This window comes from Notolepis coatsorum, assembly GCF_963971535.1.
Source record: "Notolepis coatsorum genome assembly, chromosome: 4".
NCBI classification, from domain to species: Eukaryota; Metazoa; Chordata; class Actinopteri; order Aulopiformes; family Paralepididae; genus Notolepis; species Notolepis coatsorum.
The window spans coordinates 193,672,895-193,699,352 of NC_140168.1; positions in this window are offsets into that span (position 1 = coordinate 193,672,895).

Consider the following 26,458-nt stretch of genomic DNA (forward strand, 5'->3'; position numbering starts at 1 on the left):
ATTGTTCAGGATGTAGGAAAGTTGTACTTTTTCATTCATAGATTCATACAAAAATACCGTCTAGAATATAAATATGTTTTTATCGTTTTCTGCAGTAATTCCTAGAACGCTAGTTATAGGCCTAAACGCATAATATAGATTATCGATTGCAGTTTATTCGTGACACACGCTATATTAAAAAATCCAACTGAATACGATCCTAAACGTTATGACTCATCATGCGCGGATGAACGGGGGGGGGGGTCGTTTATAAGTCCATGATCGTCAGTAAATGCTTTATGTAGTATGGGTTGATTTATTGATCAGTTGGTTTGTAAACAAAGAAATGTACAATCGCCTTGAAAATGACGTCAGCGTACTCTTACTGTTCGCCGATGAGACTGGATGAAAAAGATCCCACTTATTTGACGGCGATCGACTTGATCCATTTCCGGTTTGCATAATAATAATAAACGCCCAAATCATGTCGATTATTGAGTTATGGCAGCGATCCATGCACGCCAGTGTGTGTCTGTAGTCCCGCAACATTATGTGAGTGCCGGATGCATTTCCCAGACGCACCGAGATCACGTGAGATCCATTTCCGGTTGTAACTCACCGATCATCCACCAGGCGGCAGTATTGAAGCGTTGCAGAGTTGTGCAGGCTCCCACTGTATCAGACCAGGCTCCATGAGGGAATTCTGAATACCATGGCGAAAAAATGAAATATGATCTCAATAACGTTGTACGCTGTGGAATGGCAGGCTCCATGAGGGAATTCTGAATACCATGGCGAAAAAATGTAATATGATCTCAATAACGTTGTACGCCGTGGAATGGCAGAATTAGCATGACCTTGAAACACGTCGTAAGCCGTTCCCGGCGCTGGATGTGTTAACAATACTCTATCCGTCTTAGTGTTGTATGTCATGTGTGTCTGGTGTGTGTGCGTGTGGGATGTGGGTGATCTAATGGGTGTGTTCTATCAGTCCTAATCAGCTGCCTAATTGCTTCCACTCCTCCCGTGGCAGTAGTATATCCCATCCTTCACATAGCCATGGGACGGGGGGTGATATCTGCCACAGTACATACAGAAATAAGCAAGATAAAAAAGAATATAAAATCACACAGCATATAAAATCCTAACAAAGAGACAACAAGACGAGGCAAAGAGCAAGGATAAAAATAAAAAAATCAACAAAAACATGTACAACTTGATTGACAATGGCTGGAGATCAAGGTTTTAAATTCTGCAACGGAGGGGATAATCTCCTGCACGCACGCACGCACGCACACACACAGACACACAGACACACAGACACACACACACACACACACGCTGTAAAGGACAACGACAATGTCAAGTATTCAGGACCGTGCTATGAGGGAGCCAGATATGATGAGGCCTTGTCATGGCCCGTCAGTCAACCTCAAGGTCTTTTGAGGAACGGGGGGAAAAAAATACCTCTGGCGAGTCGACCGGTGACTGATGACAATGAAGTTTCACAAACATCAAGCCTCCTGGATTTGATCAGGGGTTGGGGAGGGGGGGGGGGCGGCAGCTATTCCCCAAACTACTGTGAAGCTACACAGAGTGCAGCGAGACTACAGCATTACAATACATCATGGTGCCGTTAGCCGCCGCTGATGTTGACCTGTCACCGCTCCCCCGGGTACCAGCCATCATTCATCATGAGTTCCACACCCATCTCTCTCCTCTCTCCTCCTCCTCCTCCTCCTCGTCCCTGTACACCTGCTCTCTATACAAATGAGGGCCCTGGTTGCACGCTGCCTATATACACGTATACCTATATATATATATATAGCAGCTACCGATATCTCCCGTGCTTCCTGAATACTCTTCATTGTCAAGGTAGAAGAGTGTCGGGCTGTATGTCTTTCACTGAGTTAAGTTAACCCTCCAGTCACCCTTGTCGCAGTTCTGGTCAAAAAGCCCTTTTTTTTATGTGTTTGTGGATAGCATTGGCTAGATTTTATGTATATGCCAAAAAAGTAGCTCAGTATCACATCTTGGACTCACATTACAATAATCTATGTTTGTTTTTTAAAAACAATCACTATTAACTAGGGATGTTCGATATTGGCTTTTTTACCGATACCGATATACCGATATATGCAGGGCCGATAATATCTGACATCCCTACTCTTAACACATTCAGAGCCGGCCGGATATGACAAAATTTTAATCAATGGGAGGATGGGGATATTTGCGAGTGCTTAAACCAGTGGAGGTTTCTCCATGACAACACCTGAAACACAAATTCACTCATAATTCATAATTATTATTAATTTACATATATATATATATATATATATTTTTATTATTATTATTATTATTATTATTATTATTATTATTATTATTATTATTATTATTATTATTATTATTATTATTATTATTATTATTATTATTATTATTATTATTATTATTATTATTATTATTATTATTATTATTATTATTATTATTATTATTATTATTATTATTATTATTATTATTATTATTATTATTATTATTATTATTATTATTATTATTATTATTATTATTATTATTATTATTATTATTATTATTATTATTATTATTATTATTATTATTATTATTATATTATAAATGTTTTCCTCTGTAAAAAAAATGCCAGTGAATATTTTTTTTTTTCAAAAATGGCCAAAATTGACAGCTCTGAGCTCAGGCCTGCACTGCAGTAATGGCTGCAGTAAAAACTGGTGCAGAATTCTGCACGGGTTGACCCGGGATTAAATAAATAATAAATAATAGCCACTCAAAATAGGCTATTAACGTCATCTAAGCACGGTCGGTGCATTTAAACTCTTGCCATTGAATGGGGGATTGAATGATTGACAGCTTTGAAATCCAATCAGAGAATGTTGCCAACTCTGCTGCTCTGCAGCTACACAGAGGTTGAATGATTGACAGCCTTGAGATCCAATCAGAGAATGGTTCCTACTCTGCGGCTCTGCAGCTTTGTTTACAAAATCAGTTTATCTCAGTTGAAGAAGCTAACTTGTTGGAGCTAACGTAGCTAAAGGGCTACCACCGCAGCTACCAGGCCCAGGGTGGAGTGTTTTGTTATTGTTCATGAACTTATTGTGCATCGTTTGATGATATATAGATATATATATATATATATATATATATATATATATATATATATATATATATATATATATATATATATATATATATATATATATATATATTTATTTTTTATCTCAGTTGAAGTAGTGTAATTGACGTGATTGCCGGCTTGGACTGTCTGTAAGCTAACTTGTTGTAGCTAACGTGAGTTAGTCATCGAAACGTTCACCCAGAGGAAGAAGAAGAAGAAGAGGAAGATGGGATAGGTGAGCCCACAGCTTTGGTGAGTGCACTGCTTTGGCAATCGCTTGGGTGACTGTCTGAGTGACCACCTGTCGGAGTCGGAGTCCCGAAAATGGAACGTGTGTCACGCATCAACAGAACAATGTTTAGTGGATTTCGACAGCATCCTCACGCAAATGAAGGATCGATTAGATCACAAAAGACTGCTGTTTGTTGCATTGCTGGATTTGCAACTGCAGAGGAGGTCATTGAACGTTTCATCAGAAAAGAGCGAAGGATGGATTTCATTTAAAAGTGATGGGAGCGACAGGGACACTATTTCCTCCTAAGAAGTAATGTCGTCAATGGTGAGTCAATTTTTTTTTTTTTATATTTAGTAGCTGTGTGGGGCGGGTCTGTGTTGATTATGATTTAATTGGCTGTATTTTACTGCGTGCGTTGGTATGCTTTCTGCCTTTCTGTGGGTATAACGAGCAATTTATTTTGGTCCGCTGTGGCCCTCCCTCCTCCTCCTCTTCCTCTCTCTCCTCCCTCTCTCTCCTCCCCTCCTCCTCCTCCTATCCCCTCCTCTCCTCCTCATCCTCTCCCCCTCCTCTCCTCTTCTCCTCCTCCTCTCCCCTCCTCCTCCTCCTCTCTCCTATAGCTATTGATGTGATGTTTGTAAGTGAGGCGTACTCAACGCCTTACTACTAGTGTCTGTTGTCTTTAACTGTAGTGTCTGTCTGCTGTCTTCATAACCACACTGTCTGTACTTCTTTATTACAATTTTTTATCTCTCCCGTCCTCCCCAATTTTTTAACTCACCAGCCACTACTGACACACCCATTGGGGGATGTTTTATAAATATAATATAATAATTTGGGATTCACCTAAAAATTTTGTCAGCAGCCTCCACTGGCTTAAACTATATCTTAAATTATGGCTATGGGTCTAATACACACATCGCTTATCAATGACTTGCTTGCAGTCAACATGTACGAAACAGATTGTTTTTTCATCTGTACATTTCCGCTTTATACCGCTTTGAATACGAGTATAGTTTTGGAGAATTCTAGTAATTCCAGAGAAGGACGCAATAATAGCCCTTTAGTGGAATACACAAAACACGTTGTAATTTTTCGGCTGATTTATGAATCGTTTTCAAATAAACGCTAGATTATTGATAGTATGTGTCCTTATGCACGATAGAGAAGCGGGAGGGAAAATCGCTTATCCGTGCCTTGCTCCGCCAACGGCACACACACACACACACACACACACACACACACACACACACACACACACACACACACACACACACACACACACACACACACACACACACACACACACACACGTTGTGATCGTTGTGAAAAAAACATCTGATTAACCCAAGACTGGTAACATAGATTCCTTACCTCACATTAATCCAATTCCTGATCGCCATTCCTGTAACACTTTCCCCGGTCCTGCGGGACCGGACGGCAACCCTTCTCCCGGTTCGACTGGTCCAGGTGTCGGACCGTCTCAACTCCCCTTCCATACACCCCTTTATAATACAACATTGCCAACCGGTGGGCTGATCCAGATCTGGCAGATCTGGCATCAGCTCACTCACCTGATTAAGATTATTTACTGCCATTTATGTTTATTATGTTTATTGTCTGTGTTGTTGTCTCCACTTTGTTAGACTTGTGTTCCCCTGTCTGTGTTTTGTAAATATGTTTTAGTCGTGTTCGTCTCAGTTTGTTCAATTGTTATTGTTACAAAGGATCAGATTAAACCGAATATATATATTTATTGATTGATATATATTGCATAATATTTGTATATCGTTTGATATCCCTTGTATATTCCTTGTACATATACACGGAATATCCCTTTAGCCTAGTACAGACCATAATATTTCATTCTCCTATTGGACAGCGGTCCACAGGCGCCAAGGCCATGCCTCCAGAGTCAGGTTCAAAGCCACCGTCAAGACATGTCTGTACATGCCCGGCCTTGCCCAAGAATACGAGACAGAAATGAGGTTGGCACTAGATTGTTCGCCGTGCATATAAATATGGCGCAGGTGAATACAGAAGCACTTAGTCTTAGTCAGAAGTCTTGGAGAAACTTAGTGTTGTTACCCAATAAGTTGAAGCCTCACCCACGATACAACGTGCAGTGAAGTATGGCCTGTTTGGCCCCAAATAGAGCATTGAGACCGCGTGCGAATTAATAACTGAATTGTCAGAGTTTGGCGCTATACCGTCGAGTGCGACATATTTCTATTAAGTCAGTAATAGTCTATTTGTGTATAGTGTATCGTGCGGCTAAAGTTCTACAGTGACCAGCATCACCAACGCTTCCTCGTATCAGCTAGAGTGCTTATCCAGGCTGGGCTGCTTCATGGCGCTTTCACCCGAGGAGCCCTAGACGAGAACCGTGTGGACATGTACACTGGATTAATCTACCCGACGACTACATAGCCCTTTGCGGCTGGATTATATTTGCTTTTGGTCCTGTGATTAATGGAGCGGAGAATCGCCGACGCCTACACGTGTGTGGGATTTACCCTGTGAGGAGCCACGTCGAGTATGCGCCTCAGAGAGCCTGAGGCAGGCTAGCTTTCTTCCCTGTGGATCTACAGGCTACGGAGAACAGCTGTATTCGTCTGCGGATCAAGATCTTATTGCACCGTCTCCCGTACTCGGAGTCTCCTTATCATCGTTGACCCAGGCTCTACTACCGACAGATCCTCTACCCCTGCTGGCTTACAACCGGGGGGACCCTTCCAGTATCTCCCGCTATATATCACTAGTGTACCATAGATATAATTCCCTAAGATTCAGGTTGTATAATTACCTCCTGCGTAACCAGAGAATGGACATTCATTATTGATTTGCCTACGCACATTCCTTTGCCTTATAAGCGCATCCAAAGTAAATAGAGAAGTATATTATGTACCTTTTGCTGCAATAAATACTTAATTACAACTTTGTGTGGAACCGATTCATTGTGGGAAGTGTTCATCATATTTATATATCATGTACTGTATGGCCAGTAATTAAAGTACATAAAGCGGTAGTGGTTTAATGATACCATACTTATCAATACAGTCAGGGAATTGTACCCCTCAGTTAGTTATTGTTTTTCCCAGTGTGCTCTGTGTTCTGTTGTTTCTGTCTACCACACCTGTGTCCTGTTTGTAATTACCCTCTGTCTCTAATTAGTGTTTGTATATTAGGTGTTGTGTGCCAGCAGACACTTGCTGGTTCATTGTTTAATTGTTACCGTTGTTGTCAGTCGTGTTTGTTGTTTTCTGTTCTAAGTAAAAGCCTTATTATTCACCACTACGCCGTCTCCTGTATCCTGTTTATCGCTCCGTTCTACACTGCAAACTGAGTTCCACCACATCATGCCAGCAAAGCGGCACCATCGTAACAGAATGAACCAGCCATTCCGGGACTCAGCAGTAAAGGACGGAGACGGGGCGAGCTTCGCACTCGGAATATTGGGCGCTTCGGTCCTGTGTGCCGACCAGGCGGCCGCTCGGGGTCTGGCACCGTGGGACGGAGTGGCCGGCCCAGTGGCGCCGATGACACTGGGTGCTTTAGTCGCGGCCACTCCTGTGCCGGATCCCTGGGTGGGGAGTCGCCTGGTCCGCAGGGGAGCGTCTGGGAAGGGGCGTGGATCCCGACGCCACAGCCCCAGGGGGAGACTGGGTTCCCAGGACCGCAGGTCCTCCTAGCCGTCCTGGTCGAGATCTCCTCAGCCCTGGGAGGTTCCGGAGGACGAGCCACCACCATGGCAGACCTGGAGGACGACGAAGGATTCCACTGCCGGAGGGACCCCAGTCGGGGGTCCTGCACCACGTCCTGCCGTCAGGGAGCCTCCGGTTTGGGGTTCGGCGGTGGGTCTCGCCGCAGAGGAGACCCCAGACCCAGGTCCCACGCCGGAGCCGTCGCCTCTACCCTCCATCCTCCCCGGCTCCAGTCCTCCTCGTCAACCCCCTCCCCCCGACCCAGTTCCCACGGGCCCCGTTCCTCGACCCCCCTTTCCCCAGCCCCTCGTTGCCAGTGTGGCATCCCTCCCTCCCACCCTTCCCGTTCCCGGGGGGCCTGCTGGACCGCCTGCGAGTCGACCTTCGAGGGCGGGGTACTGTAACACTTCCCCCGGTCCTGTGAGACCGGACGGCAACCCTTTTCCCGGTTCGACTGGTCCAGGTGTCGGACCGTCTCAACTCCCCTTCCATACACCCCTTCATAATACAACATTGCCAACCGGTGGGCTGATCCAGATCTGGCAGATCTGGCATCAGCTCACTCACCTGATTTATTTACTGCCATTTATGTTTATTATGTTTATTGTCTGTGTTGTCGTTGTTGTCTCCACTTTGTTAGACTTGTGTTCCCCTGTCTGTGTTTTGTAAATATGTTTTAGTCTTGTTGGTCTCAGTTTGTTCAATTGTTATTGTTTTTCCCAGTGTGCTCTGTGTTCTGTTGTTTCTGTCTACCACACCTGTGTCCTGTTTGTAATTACCCTCTAATTAGTGTTTGTATATTAGGTGTTGTGGGCCAGCAGACACTTGCTGGTTCATTGTTTAATTGTTACTGTTGTTGTCAGTCGTGTTTGTTGTTTTCTGTTCTAAGTAAAAGCCTTATTATTCACCACTACGCCGTCTCCTGTATCCTGTTTATCTCTCCGTTCTACACTGCAAACTGAGTTCCACCACATCATGCCAGCAAAGCGGCACCATCGTAACACATTCCAAATATTTATCGCATTTATTGATCCAACGTTATAGTCCAAAACACATAACCCACTCTGCTCCCAGCCTCCACAGTCAATGTGGTAACACGATACTGCATGCCCGAGAAGGGAAACCCGGACCGGAGTTTTTTTCCTGATGCACATCCCCAGCCAATCCAATCCAATTATGTGCAATACCATCCGGGAGACGATAGGCGGCGGTATTTGCCCTTTTGCGAGCTCCGACCCATTCCCAACGATAACATTAGGTTGGATGGATGAAAATTTATGGATATCGCTAATAAAAGAAATAATTATTAAAACCAGACTATACTCGTGATTGGCACGCAAACGATGGCGAGTTAACCCGACTATCATCGTGATTGGCACTGAATGGGTTAAGCGCGTGGACAACAAGTGTCACACCTTTCACTCTAGTCGCAGAACTGGACAGGTTAGCGTTATGGTTAGGGGGTTAGGGTTAGAGTTAGGGTTAGGGTAACCCTTCTCCAGAGTCAGACAAGAAGATAGACACCAATTTCCTATCTGTGCATTCTGTAGAAAGCTATCTGGCTGCAAGCTAGCCTAGCTTAGCACAAATGAATGGAAGCGGATAGCCTATGGAACAGCTAGCCTAGCGGTTAGGAGAAAAAAAAACTCTCTTGAATGTAGCAGGGTGGACTATCCCTGCTTTATGGGAGTGGTTGTACACGGCCACCTGGTAGCAAGAACGCATCAGAGCTGAGTCCAGCTGGGTCCCCGACTGTAGGCCAGGAATGTTGAAGTGGAGGTCGAGCAGCAGGAATGGATGGGGCCTAGGATTCACTGACCTAGGGATGGTACTCTGGTCCTTCTTGCCCTCCAGGGCGATCAGCAGTAGCTCCCCACGCACCCACACTTCCCCCAATACTTCCTGAGCCCTCCCACACCCGATGGCAGTAAGATGGATGATATATTCGCTCCCCAAAGCTGTCACGTTCCTAGGCCCGGTCCTGGCTGGACTGGGCAGGATGGTAACATTGGGCAGTGCCCTCCACCTAACATTGGGCAGTGCCCTCCACCCAACAGTGGCTCTCTACCTAACATTGGCTCTCTGCCTAACATTTGTCTCCTACCCTCTGGTGGCCATCCGCAGACAGTGCAGTCCAGTACACTGGATATCCTGACTACTGTTTTAACCTTAATTAATAGTGTGATCAATGTGGTGTCCTGGTGTGTGCTGTCATTGACTTTCCCTTCCCTGGTGTGATGTGGTGCACTGTTTTGGGTTGTTATGAGTTGCTTTTGTGTTTAGTTGTGTTTAGTTGTCATTGCTTATTGTGTAGGTTGTGTTGTGATTCTGTGTTGGCCAGGTGTTCTTGATTGTTAATTAGTTGGGGTATTTAGGTGTCTGTCTGTCCTCCCTTCCTTGTGGCGATATTCCTTCTGTCTCTCTCCCCGTTTCCTGTCCACGCCGTATTGTGCTGTCATACTCTAGTAAGTGTTAGTGTTTGTCGTTTTGTTTTGAAAAGTAAGTTAAGTAGTTTCTGTATGTTCTTTGTATTGCCCTTGTTTCTACAGTAAACTCCCTTCTCCAAGCTTCAACCTCGTCTCTGCCTCCTCCATTCCGTTCCCTTTCTGCAAACTGTGTTCTAACCTACCCCACCATAACACAAAGCAGTACTCTTCCTTAATGATGAGTGGAGACCTTTCACAATGAACTATAGGCAGGGGGTGGGGAAAGGGTTAAACAATAATGAGCATTACCCGGAGAAAAAAGGGTTAGACAAAATGCACATTAAAGACACACACACAGTGCTCCCATTTACGTCTCCTTTACTTCCGCTTATACACGTTACACGTTATCGCATACCTACTGTATCAAGGCTACTTCCACACTGGGCACCTAGTGCTCTCGCTCTATATTACAGACACAGTAATGACCTCTTCCCTTTAAGGGTTATCTACTGCTCCGCGTCGCTGTAGGTGGAGAACAGGGTAAGGAGTAAAGGAGTTCAATGGGAATTTTTGTAAAGAACCACACGTTATTATTACACTCAAAAGGAATTGACAGTGGGCCCACATTAGCAAATAAAAGTCCTATCTAAAGGCGCCTTTTCCCCCAAAACAATAAATGGTCGGGGCACTGCTGCCAGTTCAAAGCACCGTTTATCTTCGCCCTTAGAGAGCCTGCGCCACACAGTGGAAATGTCTACCGATAAAGTTTCAGCACTCGGAGCGCCGCTGTACTTATCCAAGATGGCGGGCCTGCTCTCACCACCAACCGTCCGGGTGGTAAGATGGCCGTCGGGAGATCCCGCGATAACAGGCAGCGGGGCGGGGTAGACGCTGGGCAGGTGACTGCTGGGGTAACGGCTTGGAGGGGCTGGAGGAGCGTGCAGTGTAGTGACGTCCGCTGCTGGGCTGAAGGGGTGGGCCGACACGCGGGCTAAACTGTGGTGCTAGCCTAAACAACGCTAAGCTGTGGGTTGTGGTGAACCCCCTGTCATGACGCCTATACACAGCTAACGCAAGGTGGACAATATCTACCCCCTGGGCTTCGGCAGTCGCTCGCCTGCCGGTTCATTCACAATGTCTCTTCCGCATTAACCAAACGCTAAGCTACCGCATACTTCTAGGATAACTAACCCGCTTTGTAACTGAGTTTATCTCTCGCATGCTGAATCTCCGGAGCTCCCATTCCGTGCGTCCTCCTCCCTCTGTGGAAAACGCTGAAGAGAAAGCCCCTCCCTTGGCACCGCACTCTGAACCCATTCTTCTTCACCTGTGTCTCCCTGCCCAACGTGACCACCAGCGCCCCTGGCGACACCTGTATCCTGTCCCACTATGAAGCGTCAATGTTAGGATATGGAGAATCAAAGAGAGCAGCAAGTTAAGTGTCAATGTCAGGGTAGGGATGATCAAGAGCGGTCAGCCGGTTACACAACGTCCTTGTGAACACAGGGAATGCAAAGGATTAGCGTTAGTCAGACACATTGGATAATAGTCATACATTTTCAGGTGTCTACATTGAGTTATAAGCTAGGCTAGTGGTCCGTTAATTTGTGCTAAGCTAGGCTAGCTTGCAGCTGGTTAGCATTCTACTGAATGCAATCAGAGGAAATTGGTATCTACTGTACGGTAAGTTACCCTGCCGTTACCATGCTGTTACCATGCCGTTACTGTCGCTGACAGCAGTTATAGGAACATAGTAAAAACAAAGAAACAAAAAAGGAACATGAGACCACAGGGGAAACAGGGGAAAGCAGCATGAAATAACACAAAAAGAGAGAGCAACATGAACAGACATCAATCGGGTTGGAGGGGGGGGGGGTTGAAGGCTAGGGAGAACAGGTGGGTTTTGAAGCGGGATTTGAAGGTGGAGAGTGTAGGGGAGTCTTTGATGGACTGAGGGAGGGAGTTCCAGAGTCTGGGTGCAGTGCGAGAGAAGGCCCGATGACCAAAGTCTTTGAGTTTGGATGTCGGGACAGTGAGGGAGGCAGTGGAGGAGGACCGGAGGTCAGTGTGTCCGAGAGTCTCAAGTGGAAAGGTTGTTGCTTTGTGACTCTGTGTGTGTGTGTCTATGTGACCATGTGTTAGTGTGTGTGTGTGTGTGTGTGTGTGTGTGTGTGTGTGTGTGTGTGTGTGTGTGTGTGTGTGTGTGTGTGTGTGTGTGTGTGTGTGTGTGTGTGTGTGTGTGTGTGTGTGTGTGTGTGTGTGTGTGTGTGTGTGTGTGTGTGTGTGTGTGTGCTCATCTGTGAGCAGGGAGAAGATGATGGGCGGTAAATGTTCAAAAGAGATTTATGTTCCTTCTTTTTTCTCCTAATTTCCCAGGAACGCATGTTCTCACCAGTGGCGTCGTTAGCCCTGGGCTTCCGGGGGTTTAGCCCCGGATGTTTTTCTCCTAGCCCCAGATCCAAAAAATATATAAAAATAAATAAAAATGGTTTACATTTTTTTTTAATTTTTTTTTTTTTTTTTTAGATGTCAGCATCCCCATTATCTGTGCTGCATTTTTTTTAGTGTCCTGAAAGGCGCCTTATAAATCAAATGCATTATTATTATTATTATTATTATTATTATTATTATTATTATTATTATTATTATTATTATTATTATTATTATTATTATTATTATTATTATTATTATTATTATTATTATTATTATTATTATTATTATTATTATTATTATTATTATTATTATTATTATTATTATTATTATTATTATTATTATTATTATCATCATCCAGGAGGGAAAAGACACTTTGGATAGTAAGGACTGCATCTCTGCCTGTCCTGACCAGGAAACACTTTGCAACTGTGATCTCCTCTGGCAATAGTTGGATATTGTAATGTGTGGCGAGGGGTTGCAGCAATTCCACTGAGAGAAACTGGTCTGAGGCTGGATAACATGCCTGTATGCCTCTCATAAGTTGTTATCCAACTCATGACAACCTGCTCTCAAGCTCTTGCAGCATTCTGTCGACGACTGGATAGAACAGTCTCTGTCTCAGCTGATCTCCTGAGCTGAGGTCTGAGCTTGTGCCACAAGATGACTCAACTACATACTCGTCCATCCTTTTCTGCTTCCTCCTTTGGCTGGTAGTATGTTCCTCAATCCAAAGGCCATTACATATGGCCTTTGTCCTGTCATACATGTCCACTGCCATCTCTGAGGTGCGATAACCTTTGAGTGTGTCCTGCACAGTGTTGGGACTAACGCGTTACAAAGTAACGCGTTACAGAAACGAAGTTACTTTTTGCCGCAACTAGTACTCTAACGCATTACTTTTGAAATTCAGTAACGCTACTTACGTTACTGAATGGTTTGTTAGTTTGTTACTGCGTTCTTTTTATGTAGATTCATAGCGAGCGTCCTTATTTCGCCTGCGTTTGTTTTGTTTACTGTAGACTGAAAGGCGCTATATAAAACGAAGTATTATTATTATTATTATTATTTCTTTCCGTAGCCTCATTCTGGTTTTCGCACTTCTGATTGGCCACTGACGTTCTGAAAGAAATAGACGCTCTCTACAGTAAACAACAAGAGGACGCTCGCTATGAATCTACATAATAAGAACGCAGTAATAATAACGAACTAACAAACCATTTAGCAACTACTTGGAGAGATAATTAATATACAACATGGAAACGAGATAAAGAACATGTTTGAAGGGCTGCTGGAGTCAACTGGACTAACGTTACATCTCGACCACCGCAGACTGGTGACGGTGAGTGCAATGTGTTCACTGAAACTCAAGATCAACGGATTTTGACTGTACGAAATCTGCCAGGGAATCTCATAATACTAATCAAACAATATAAATATAGTCCTTTCATGCACAATTGATATCCTAACTATTCTAACGTTGCAATGCTTTGATTGATATCTTAAACAACGCTGCAAGATGGTTATGAATGAATTAATGAATGGATGAATGAATGAATGAATGAATGAAAACTTTATTTAACAGATTGCAGAATGGGTACAATACAGTATGGCTCAATACATACAATTGTTAAGGGGATGCAGACCTGAGAAAGACGTTTGTCTTGTTTCCATCAGGGTCCCCCATTTTCAATTCATATAGACATTTATGACATACACAACATACATGACATTTATGGCATAGGGACATATAGGTATTTAGTACTGATACATTTGTGACATAAGCGGTATTCAAATATACAGTACTGTTACCCCTAGATCCTGACAGAGTATATACATATGATGGGGAGGGGACTGTACATTAGGAGGGGGTGGGTGGGTGGGAGAGAAATATACATACAGCGGGGAGGGAATATATAATGAAACGCTCTAGACCACATTGCTTAGCAGAGTTCGGTGATGTGAATGGAAACTGTCAAGTTGATCAACCGATTTTGAGTTTATGGGGCATGGGACTTGAGCAATTTTTTTTTTTTTTTTTTTTAAATAACTAAATAGTTACTTTTCACAGTAACTCATTACTTTTGGGTGTAAGTAACTAGTACAGTAACGAAGTTACTTTGAAATGAAGTAACTAGTAAAGTAACTGAGTTACTATTTTTCAGTAACTAGCACAACACTGGTCCTGCACTGTGCTTTTAAATAGTACAGATATTGAAGATGTGCACTTTAACGCAGCAGCACCTGGAGCCATCCATACCCATGTCCAGTGTCCTATAATAAGCTTTAATTGAACCTCGGATAGTCCGGTTGGTTTGGGGTGGTGTGAAAGCTCATTCACTCTTGCAAGTGAACCCTGCTGCGGTTCATTTGAGATGTGAATGCAAAGCGGACCAAAGGCAGGAAAATACCCAAAAATCTAATTTTTTTTTTATGAGAAGACTGAAACATATGTATATAATGAAACACACAATACAGTTTTTTTTTCGATTGCCTAAGCATGATTTTGAAAACGGGGCCCGGTGTTTCAAAACACACAATTAGCACAACCACACACACAATTATCAGAACACCTCAGATCCTTTGCTAAATTAAACACTTGTCAAAACCATACACTAATTTTGTTACCATATGAAACACACGTTTCATATGACTTAATTATGTTTGAACCAGTTACACACACTGCTGTGCTTAACCTAAAACACATTTAGCAATTCTACTTCTCAGTGATTAGAGTACTGTAAGTGAAGTACGCAGAGAATGTGCAAATATACAATAAATTCACCAAACACTACACAAGACCAATGCTGTAGACTGATGAAAATATAATTTATTTATCTACATATACCCAAATCAATGATGCAGACTGATGAAAAAAATAACATTTTCTCTCCATATACCCAAATCAATGATGCAGACTGATGAAAATATAAATGTTCTCTCCATATAACCAAATCAGTCAACATTTCAACATGGAGAATCACAACAATACATGTCCCAGTTTTCATGCTACTATGTGCATAACACTGTAAGCTCAGCAAATATCAGACACACATAAAATACTGTATCCAGTACAGGTTAAAATTACAGTAACACAATTTCTTTTTGAAAAAATGTAAACAGAGAACTCACCTGCTGCATTTTTATAGTGCTTAAACCTGATTGTGTATCTACAATTAAGCAATGGTGTGTTTGTGCATCTGATGGCTGTGTTTAACCAATTGGCTCATATGTGTGGTAATTTGACATTCTGTGTCTAATGTAATGCAAGTGTGTTTAGTGTTTTGCAAATCACTGTGTATTGTTTTGCAAAAAGTGAGGCTGACATTGTAGGGGTGCAAATCTGGGCCTATATTTTGCTCCTTGAGTGTAAGGTTTTGATAATTGTGTAATACTTTTGATTTGAGTGTTTATGCAATTGAAGAAAACTGTAAAGACTAGAGATGAACTGTTTATTTATTTTGTACATAGGCTGTGCATATGTTTGTTTGTTTGTTTGTTTATTTGCTTATGTGTATGATTTATTTTGTTATTGGTGTATACAGTATGTGTATGTATGTACAGTATATGTATATATATATATATATGTATATTTGTACTCCTGTTTGGGGCTTCTTGGACCAGATCAATGTTTTATCTGGCTAAATAAATAGGAAACTGATGATTTGGTCCTGTTAACTTTGAATTTTCTATGGGGACTGCCCAGATCCCTCTCATGGACCTGGACCTCACTTTGAGAACCTCTAATGATTCTAGTTATTCAGTATTCACCTCTAATTACTCTAAAATTGCTGAAGCCCCCAATGTTTTCTAACCCTAAAAACGCCCCTGGTTCTCACACGGAGACGGGGGACGAAGACGCGTGAGCCAAGCTCAGCGGGACGAGGTTCACCGTGGGAGGATGTGGGACGTTATCACGTTCTAAACGCCCTTTGTATCCTTTGAAATACAGCCAATATGACATATTCATTTGAAATACAACCGATACATTGTTGGAAAGTTGAATTTGCCGCTCTCACACTGAATTTGCCACTCTCACACTACATACAAATTGTACCTATAGCACCTTTAACCCATAACCAGGAATGAAACAAGAACAATTTATAAAACATCAGGCCTCCTTGTGTCTCAAAATGTCAAAATAAGAGCAATAAAAAGAAAAAACAGGTTGGGCAGAGAGAAGAACCCTAACCCTCTCCTCGTCAACACCTGGAGCCTAGAGCCTGGACCTGGAGCCTATAGAGTCTGGACCCGGAGCCTAGGGCCTAGAGCCTAGAGCCTAGACCTGGAGCCTGGAGTCTGGAGCCTAGATCCTAGAGCCTGGAGCCTGCCTCATGAACAATGTTCTGCCTCATGAACATTGGCAAACTTCCATTTTTGCACAAAATGAGTTCCCTTCTATCACTAACATTATTGTTTAAGCATTTTTGGTTGAAATAAAGTTAGTTATAAGGTTTTTAATTAGTTGTTAAAAAAATAACTACACCAGGTGGCCAAAAAGTTCTGGCCCATTAATGGCCCGTATCCGGCAGACCGGAAGAAATTAATCGGCCCAAGTCCGGTTGCCGGAATCGGCCCATAATGTGGAATGACTGACTGCCCGTAACCGGCCCAAGTACACTGGGCCAGGTCCGGTTGCTGGAAGCGGTCCAGGTCCGGGGTTGCCGGAATCGTCCCAGAATGCGGAATGACTGACTGCCCGGAATCGGCCCAAGTACACTGGGCCAGGTCTGGTTGCCAGAAGCGGTCCAGATGCGGCCCAAACACACTGGGCCAGGACCGGTTTCCGGAATCTGCCCAGAATGCGGAATGACTGACTGCCCAGAATCGGCCCAAGTACACTGGGCCAGTTCCGGCTCCCCGAAGGCTAGCCGACACTGCCAGCATCACCCCAGATAAACTACCAGAAGTTGCTAATGCAATACTGGTACTACACAGTAAATTCCGCAGAGTAAATTTGACTCAAACTGAGAACATTTGACTCAAACTGAGTAAAATTTTACTCAGTTTGAATAAAATTCATTTTGCGAAATGTACTGTGTACCCAGTATTCTGCCAGAGCTACCCCACTATCTGCCTATGACCGTACATTACCCGAAATACAGTAGGAAATGGTTGATTAGTAATACAAAACCACATATATTTAAGGACCCTTCCCTTTACCAATGCAGTATTGGCATGTCCCTCATTGAAAAATCCAGAAGTTTACATGCTGTCTCCTACCTCACTGAAGTATATTCTCAGTGTATGTGACCTGGATGCTTCAAGTTTCCACATCAGTTAGCAGATGAATGTGAAACAGCCTAGTGTCAAACTCTGCACATTGTACACAATATACATCATTCTGCAGTGAAGCTCAAATATCAAGTAAAGTAATAGCTTACCCCCATACATGTCTGCTACTTTTTCCAGTTAAAAATGACACCATGAATAGATTATATTTAAACACCTCGTGCATCCCTTGTGCTGGTGGAGCTCATTAGGCTTAGATGATGAAAGTATGGATCAAGTTCAAAATCATATAATTTTAAATTTGTAATATAAAAAAAAAAATCCCCACGATTAACATTAAGAGCCTAACCTCAATATATCGATGACAGATTACAAATAGTTCCGAATTTTAACCACTTATATTCGTGTTTGTTTGATAGTAAGTCCATTTTTATGGGGACTTACTGCAGTGTGTGAAAACTGCACAAAGTCCCTGTGAATAAGAAACTGGCCTTATAAAAAAAAAGTTTACTAATTCGGTCATAAATAGCTGAGACGCTAACGTTAGTAAGCACTGATTATTGATTATTATCTCCGCGGGCGACCACTACTCGATCTCCCGGTAGATTCTGAAGACAGCGCGGCGTTATTTCTAAACCTAGCCGCATTTCTGGCAAGACGCTCTCTGATTGGCCGACGCCTGTTTCTACACTGGTTAAGCTTAGGCACTCTTTCGAAGTTGGTTAAGGTTAGAGTTTGTCTTAGAGCGTGACCGCAAGTTCTTTCAACGGTTAAGCTTAGGCACTCTTTCGAAGTTGGTTAAGGTTAGAGTTTGTCTTAGAGCATAGCGATAGAACGCCAGGTAGTTTGCAGGCTGTTTGACGTGGAAATGGGCAAAGACACATCTCGTTACGCGATTGGACAAACGCGTCAGTGGCCAATCAGAGAGCGTCAGTCAGTGCCAATCGGAGAGCGTCTGCCAGAAATGCGGCTAGGTTTAGAAATAACGCAACAGCGCGCTGTCAGCTGGACCACCAGCGGACTTCCGCATACAGGGAGCTCAGCGTAGAGCCGGGGCCGGGCTGCACCACCTATCAGGGGCTCGTGATTCAGCGTCTGACACGCGATAGAGGGGATAGGAGCGGAGGAGTGTAGTTGTTGTTGCGGGCTGATCTCTCTCTCGCAACCCCCCCCCCCCCCACGGCAGCAGTCTGCAGAGCTCTGCAGCCAGCATAGTAGTGATGTGACGATTCATCGATTTGCATCGGTGCGCCGGCATAAACGTTCACGATGCGAGTGCACCGGTGGAATAAGTCCGCATCGGCTACAATTCAGGCTGAACTCGCGATGCATCTTGTTGTAGCGTCTTTGCGTCGGTCAAAACCGATGCATTCATATAATTTCCTCTCATCCACTCCTGTCAGCAGTGCACTGTGACTGCACACACAGCAGATACTATTGCTTCGCTACTAGTACAGAAGGCGAGAGCCGCGTCAGTTATCAACAACAAACAGTGGAAGTCGAGGAGGAGACATGAATAGAATTGATCAACTGGCTATTGTGGCTAACGCTAGTAGCCTCAGTGGCTAACGCCAGTTAGCCATTCAGCTAACGCTAAACTACAGTGTCTAACTAACTAACTAACGTGACTCTGCAACACCAGTTCCATTAGTGAGGAGGGGGGGGGGGGGTATATTGAAGACGCTTGACAACAGGTTCAAAGATAACTTCACATTTATTGGCAATTTGTTTCCTTATATCGCTTCCTCCAGGTTCCAGTGTGTTGACAAAATGCGATCCTGCTCAGCTACGGAGCTCTCTCTCTCTGCTCATCTATGGAGCTCTCTCTCTCTCTCTCTCTCTGCTCAGCTACGGAGCTCTCTCTCTCTCTCTCTCTCTCTCTCTGCTCAGCTACGGAGCTCCCTCTCTCTCTCTCTCTCTGCTCAGCTATGGAGCTCTCTCTCTCTCTCTCTGCTCAGCTACGGAGCTCTCTCTCTCTCTCTCTGCTCAGCTACGTGTGTGATTATTATTGTCTCACAGTAGTGTGTATACATTGTGTGTGTGTGTTTTAGCTAAAGTGGATAGAAAACACAGTACTATGCAAACGTCTTCTTAGGCACCCAAGAGTTTTTATATAAATCGTCTTACAGTAGATTATTTTATTTTTAATAATAATATAAGCTGCATATAAGGAATACAACCAAATACTCTGTCATACCATAAAATTGTATCATTATTTTGCATCGTGTTGAATCGCATCGTATCGCCCCGAATCGCATTATGTTGAATCAAATCGTATCGAATCGTATCGTATCTCAACAGGGGGTGAATCGTATCGCACCGCATCGGCCGGTGCTTCAAATGTATCGTTAATGTATCGTATCGTTGGCACCGTATCGAGATGCGCATCGCATCGGCCTCAGTGAGGAGATGCACATACCTACAGCATAGCAGCATAGTCTCCGCCTCCTGCTGGCTTAGTAGCCGGCAAAGTGGGCCATAGAACAATTGCACCACCGTGTGTTGTAATTCGTTAACAGCATCAGAGCACAAAAGCTTGATCCATCACAAGAATGCATTTGATAATTCTATCTAGAATTGAATGAATGAGTGCAGATAAAAAAATGCGTTTTAACATGGAAGTGGATGGGATGAAACTGGACACCAGGACCTCTAGAGGTACCCTATACTAATAACTTTTTTTAGAGCGTTTCAAATCATAATCTTTTGACATAATGAAAATATATGTAAAATTAATATATGGTCCCAATTTCATGAAATAATAATCAACACAGACATCGCTGTGCTCACACACACACACACAAAAATTCAAGAAAGACAGAATCGGGACCAGGGATGCACAAGGGAAAAAAATATCATTGTTACAACTCAAATTAGTTTACTTGCTGTTTTCTATTGGAGTTCAACTGGAGTGCAACAGCATGTCTTCTCAGCAAAGTCCAACAACTGTTCTGGTATAAAGCATTAACATATCCTCTCCGAACCCAACTGGCCTCTAAGGCGGACAACTCCCTCCAATGAAATGCAGGTAAGTTATAAGAAACCCATTGTTAACCCATTGTTCCCCTGTAACAGTCTTCTCCCACAGAGTCCATACCCAACCTTACTATATATGTCAGGGACGTGTGTGTGTGTGTGTGTGTGTGTGTGTGTGTGTGTGTGTGTGTGTATCTGTGTGTGTGTAAAGTACTTGACTAATTGTACTTCGTTACAATACTTAAGTACTCTTTTTGGGGATTTGTACTTTACTCAAGTAGTATTAGGTTTGCTGATTGGTCCGTGTGCAAGACTAGAAAGCGGGGATCTTTGATTAAACACCTGCTATCAGAAGAATAGACAGTCAGAAAAAAAGTGTTTACTACTTAAGTACATTTAAAAGTAGAAACTTTGACTTTTACTCAAGTGTGTTTTTAGCCAGATACTCTGACTTTTACTTGAGTACGATTTTGAGACGGCACCCATACTATTACTTAAAGGAAAACTCCAACATTTTGGGAAATTAGCTTAGCGTCTTCTCAAGAGAGAGACAAGAAGATAGATACCAGTCTCCTCTCTGTGCGTTGAGTAGAAAGCTATCTGGCTGCATGTTAGCCTAGCTTAGCACAATGAATGGAAGCGGGCATGACTGGGTAGCATAGGCATTGTCCAACTAACACCTCTCCCGAAGGCTACCCAGTCATGTCCGCTTCCATTCATTGTGCTAAGCCAGATATATTTCTACTCAACACACAGAGAGGAGACTGGTATATATCTTCTTGTCTCTCTCTGGAGAAGACGGTAAGCATGAATATGATCAGTTTCACATTTTGTCTACCTATGGTGGTAATTACAGACTATTCCTTCTAAAAAATAAAAACACATTTGAATATCTATTATTGCTCATTCTGTAAATATACCTACACCAACATATATATATATATCTATCTTCTTGTCTCTCTCTGGAGAAGACTGTAAGCGAATTTCCCAAAATGTTGGAGTTTTCCTTAAGTATAATTTCTGGGTACTTTTTACACCACTGTGTGTGTATGTGTGGATGTGTATGTGTATGTATGCATGTGTATGTGTATGTTTGCATGTGTATACGACAGTGGTTCGGTAGGTAGAGCAGTCGTCTGGTTATCCAGAGGTTCCCGGTTTGATTCCCGCTCCTGGATAGATAGAAAGATAGAGAAAAGTAGGGGGAGGGGACAGATTGTTAGTTAGATACACCATAAGTTAGATGAACAGACAGATGGGCGGTACACTGGTGTCACCAGGGTGGATTTTTCAATACAGTCTTCACCGTGATAAATCAATAAATTGTGATAGTGTAGGCTATTATAAGTGAAATAATCTGTAAACAATTATTGGAAAGATTATTTGTGTCATGCACAAAGTAGATGTCCTGTAGTTTTAATGACTTCAACATTCAGTAAGTATATGCAGGGGTGTAAAGTACTTGAGTAATTGTACTGCGTTACAATACTTAAGTACTGTTTTGGGGGATTTGTACTTTACTCAAATATTATTAGGTTTGTATACTTGTACTTTTACTCAATTACATTTCAGAGAAAAAAATACATACTTTTTACTCCTTACATTTAAAATGCAGTGCTACAAAGTACTAAGTACAAATCTCGCAGGTCCAACCATTTTAATTGGGGTATATTTGTTTCTCTGGCCGAACTAACATTAACGTTATTAATCCTGCGTCCACAGCCAATCAAATCCCCATCAATGGAAAATTAACCCGCCCATACCCATGCTGATTGGTCCTTGTGCAAGACTAGAAAGCGGGGATCTTTGATTAAACAAACACCTGCTATCAGAAGAATAGATAGTCAGAAAGAAAGTTTTTACTTTTACTTTTTAGTACTTAAGTACATTTAAAAGTAGACACTTTTTGACTTTTACTCAAGTGTGTTTTAGCCAGTGTTTTACTCTGACTTTTACTTGATTAAGATTTTGAGACAGTACCCATACTTTCAATTAAGTATAGTTTCAGGGTACTTTTTACACCCCTGAGTATATGTGACAGACTACAACTTACTAAGAATGATCTCGTCTCAAGGCCCGCTCTCTCCTTCCTCCATCTCTGTCTGATGCAAGCTGCAGCCACCTTTTGATGTATTTGTCTATGTCTGCATCAGATGCACTTTTACTGTTCCCATTGCGTCTCACGGACCCTAAAATAATTTTTTTTAAATAAGAATGGAACAGAAATGTTCTTTACACACACGCACGCACGCACGCACACACACACACACACACACACACACACACACACACACACACACACACACACACACACACACACACACACACACACACACAAATATTGGTTGTGCTTATCCATTTGCATGTCAAGAAATATGGGCCAGGTAGGCACACATAGTCAGTAGCGGCTCGTGGATGCTTCGCCACTAGGGGCGCTATACCAAACATTTTGCAAACATGTACAAGGCACGCATTGGCGAATATTATCACCATTGCCATCGATCAATATCACAGTCAGTCAAATGCAACCACGTTTCCAATAGCCCAACACAAACACGCACATCTCTCTCTCTCTCTCTCTCTCTCTTGCTCTCTCGCTCTCTCGCTCTCTCGCTCTCTCTCTCTCTCTCTCTCGCTCAGATGATGTCAGATCCATTCAATAATAATCGCATTTGTATATCTCGTCATTTTAAACAAGTTACCATTCATTGTCTGAGTGGTTATGCCCCACACGCGGCGAAATTAGAGAGAGAGAGAGAGAGAGAGAGCGAGAGAGAGAGCGAGAGAGAGAGAGCGAGCGAGAGAGAGAGAGAGAGAGAGAGAGAGAGAGAGAGAGAGAGAGAGAGAGAGAGAGAGAGAGAGAGAGAGAGAGAGAGAGAGAGAGAGAGAGAGAGTTAAGCATTAGCTGAGTGGCTAACAGCAGCTAAAGTTAGCTGAGTTGGCTAAGAGAGAGAGAGAGAGAGAATTAACTCACTTTGTTTAATTGAAACGTGGTTCAAAAAGTGTATGTCCACTGACTGTCCCCCAGACTGTTGTCGATGTATATCCATTCCACTCACTGCCCACTGTCCAGACTCCAGACTGAATCACAAGTTCACAACACACAGCTTCGAACATGTTGCAAACTGTGGCTAAGGAAAAAACTGGCATCGCCGCGTCGGCCAATCAGAGAGCGTCTCCGCGAAATGCGGCTATGGAAATTCTAGACGGAAATTCTAAACGCTTGACTAGACCGCTTCAAATCGCGCCCGGATTCCAACATAATAGTCATATTTCAACGCACAACGCGTTACGCACTGATTGGCTGTGACGGATACAGCGATCGAACAGTGACGCGCACTCAGAGCGCTATCGCGTCTAGCCCGGGCCGAGAAATACAAACAAAAAAAAAAAAAAAAAAAGTGAGTCACTTCCTGTTCCTGAAAACAAGTATTTTTTTATTTTATATAGTAACGTTATATTGTGCATTGGAAACACAAACATACTTAAAATGAGTAAATATTATTCATTTTAAACATGTTTATATTATTTATAGGGCTATAAAACAAAAAACAAAAAGATACTTTTTCTTGTTCTACTCTCTTATAACCAGGGGCCTGAAGGGGGGGGGGGGGGGGGGGGGGGCGGCGCCCGTGCGCCCCTAGTGGCAGAGCCGCCACTGCACATAGTTGTGCTGTGATCACATAATCTGAATATTGAAAAATGTAGCTATACATAATACGTTAGTAGATATAGTCTAGGCCAGTGATTCTCAATATTATTTTGCATATCTAGGACCTCTAATTTAGTCCACATGCACATCTACATACAATATACTGTAGCATTACAAACCATTTGACAGCCAGGTTCTGAACCTCTCCATTCTTGTCCTCTAGGAGCCATCGCAGCATGGCCAAGACCTTCCTCATCCAGCTTAATACTGTCCTTCTGAAGCTCTAGCATCAAGTAATTAGTGGCCATTAACCTAGAGAGAGAGCGAGAGAGAATTTGAATATTGAAAAATGTAGCTATACTATAATACATTAGTAGATATAGTCAACATTCAGTATATGAAGGCATTACAGGATGACTCTTTCCAGCTGTTGAAATGAAAGTCCCAGATTAAAAAGTATATATATATACACAGTCACACACACAATACACATTTTTATACATCACTTACACCACTTGAAGTACCGGTAGTTGTTCTTCACTCTCTTGGGCTTTCATCTCGTTGTTGAGATCCAGCACTTGTCACTGACCGTTGGGGTTCAGGGCTCGTCAGAGACCGCCAGGATTCAGAGCTAACCCTAACTTTCAGTATAGACAAAAGAGCAGAGAAAGCTATCAATGAAATGCCAAAATATAATGCCCAATTTCTCAAACCATCCGCTAAACTATCTGTATAGGAAGGTGAGGAGATGTATATTTCCTTTGTGGAATTCTTGTGTATGAGGGTTTATTCTTTACAATATCCAGTTGTCACATTTAGCTGGAATAACAATAGTTGCTATTAGTTATTTGATCATGGGTAAAACAATTAACGGCTGAAGCATAAACAAGAACTGTCATACATATAAGCATAGGCCTATATATACCACAAATTATATCACATATATAAATGAGTACAATATTTAGCACATTTAGCCACTATGCTACGCACTATGCAAGCTTATACTGTAACGTTAGATGAAAGAAAACAACGACGGTTGGTAATGGGGGTAATATATAGCTCAATCAGGAAATATCATTGTAGCCAACCTAGGGCCTCTTCCAGTCAATCACCGAAGACAGCCAAATTTGCGATATATAACAGGTGAAAAGATAAACGGGCACTTACTTTTATATCATTGACTACAATCTGAATGTTACAGGATGGATCCCACATAAATTAAATAACTATTCACGTTAACTTTCAAACGAGTGAACTATCGGACTGAACTTCAACCGTCGTACTATCTTCACTCACTTAAAATACACAGGAATAAATTCTGTAACAGTATTTGCTACATTAACTGTAAAGGCCATATGTGTGTTTTGGTTATTAGGTAGTGTCTTATTTATGTTTGAACACTAGGGGGCTCACCGCCTCCATTATGGCCCCTCTTCTATAAATGGCTTAGCTAATTGCCGTAATCGCATGCACCTGTGATGAGGATACATTTTTTTACCTGTCTCACCGTTTGGAACTGACCATGGAGCAATTGACAACTGTTCTGATTTAACCCTTCATTCACCATCATTCACCTTTGGACAACAATAAACTCTGTAAACAGCAGCAACTTGGGACATTCCATATTTACATCACAAACTTTGGGACTGAGTAAGATAATTAATTGCGGGTGCATCATGGACGCTTGTCGATTCATTGGGGAGCGACAAGCGGACAATACATTAACAATGAAATTATATATTTTATAATAAAATTAAGCCATGAAAGATCTGTGTAGCGTGATATGCATTGGTTAGCTATCGTCAGTATTCTCTATACTTATAGCAGTAGTGCTACAGCCAGTTTCATAATATTGAGCTAACGTTACAGTAGTCACTGAAACACAGACTAAACAGCACTCATTTATATCAGCGGCACGCATTACTTATAAATAATAAAATATATGTGTTGCATAATTACCTGAGATGAGAAGATGCAACAGCTAGTTGGTCGTATACTGTAAGTCAAGAGTCAAGAGTTTTTATTTGTCACGGCATACGGATATACAATGAAATGCGGGTGGTCTTGCCCGCAACGATGTGCAATTGGTACAACATATAACATATAATAGAATCCAATACAAAAAATTTGTGCAATAAAATTGTGCAATAACAGGTAGCAGGTAACAATACATTTGTGCAATGACGGGTAACAGTTGACAGTTAACAGTAGTAGTAATAGTAGTGCAATACACTGTTACTGTTGCTAATACTAATTTAAAGTGGCCTTTCCTTTTGGCAATAAGTGAGGGTGCGTGCGGCCTGAGTGTGTGCCCGCTCATGCTAAAGTGTTACAGTGGTACTCAATGTTCATTGTTCAGGACTCTGATGGCCTGGGGGAAGAAGCTGAGCCTAAGCCGCTCTGTCCTAGTAGCTGGGGTTCGCAGGCGTCTGCCTGACCTCAGCAGCTGGAACAGGCTGTTATTGGGGTGGTGAGGGTCTTTCATTATCCTGCAGGCTCTGGATTTGCACCTCTTGTTGTATAGAACCTGCAGGGGAGGTAGTGCAATACCCGTGGTACGCTCGGCTGAGCGCACCACTCTCTGTAGGGCCTTCTTGTCTTGTGCCGTGCTGTTTCCATACCAGGCAGTGATGTTTCCGGTCAAGATGCTCTCTACAGCTCCTGAGTAGAAGGACTGGA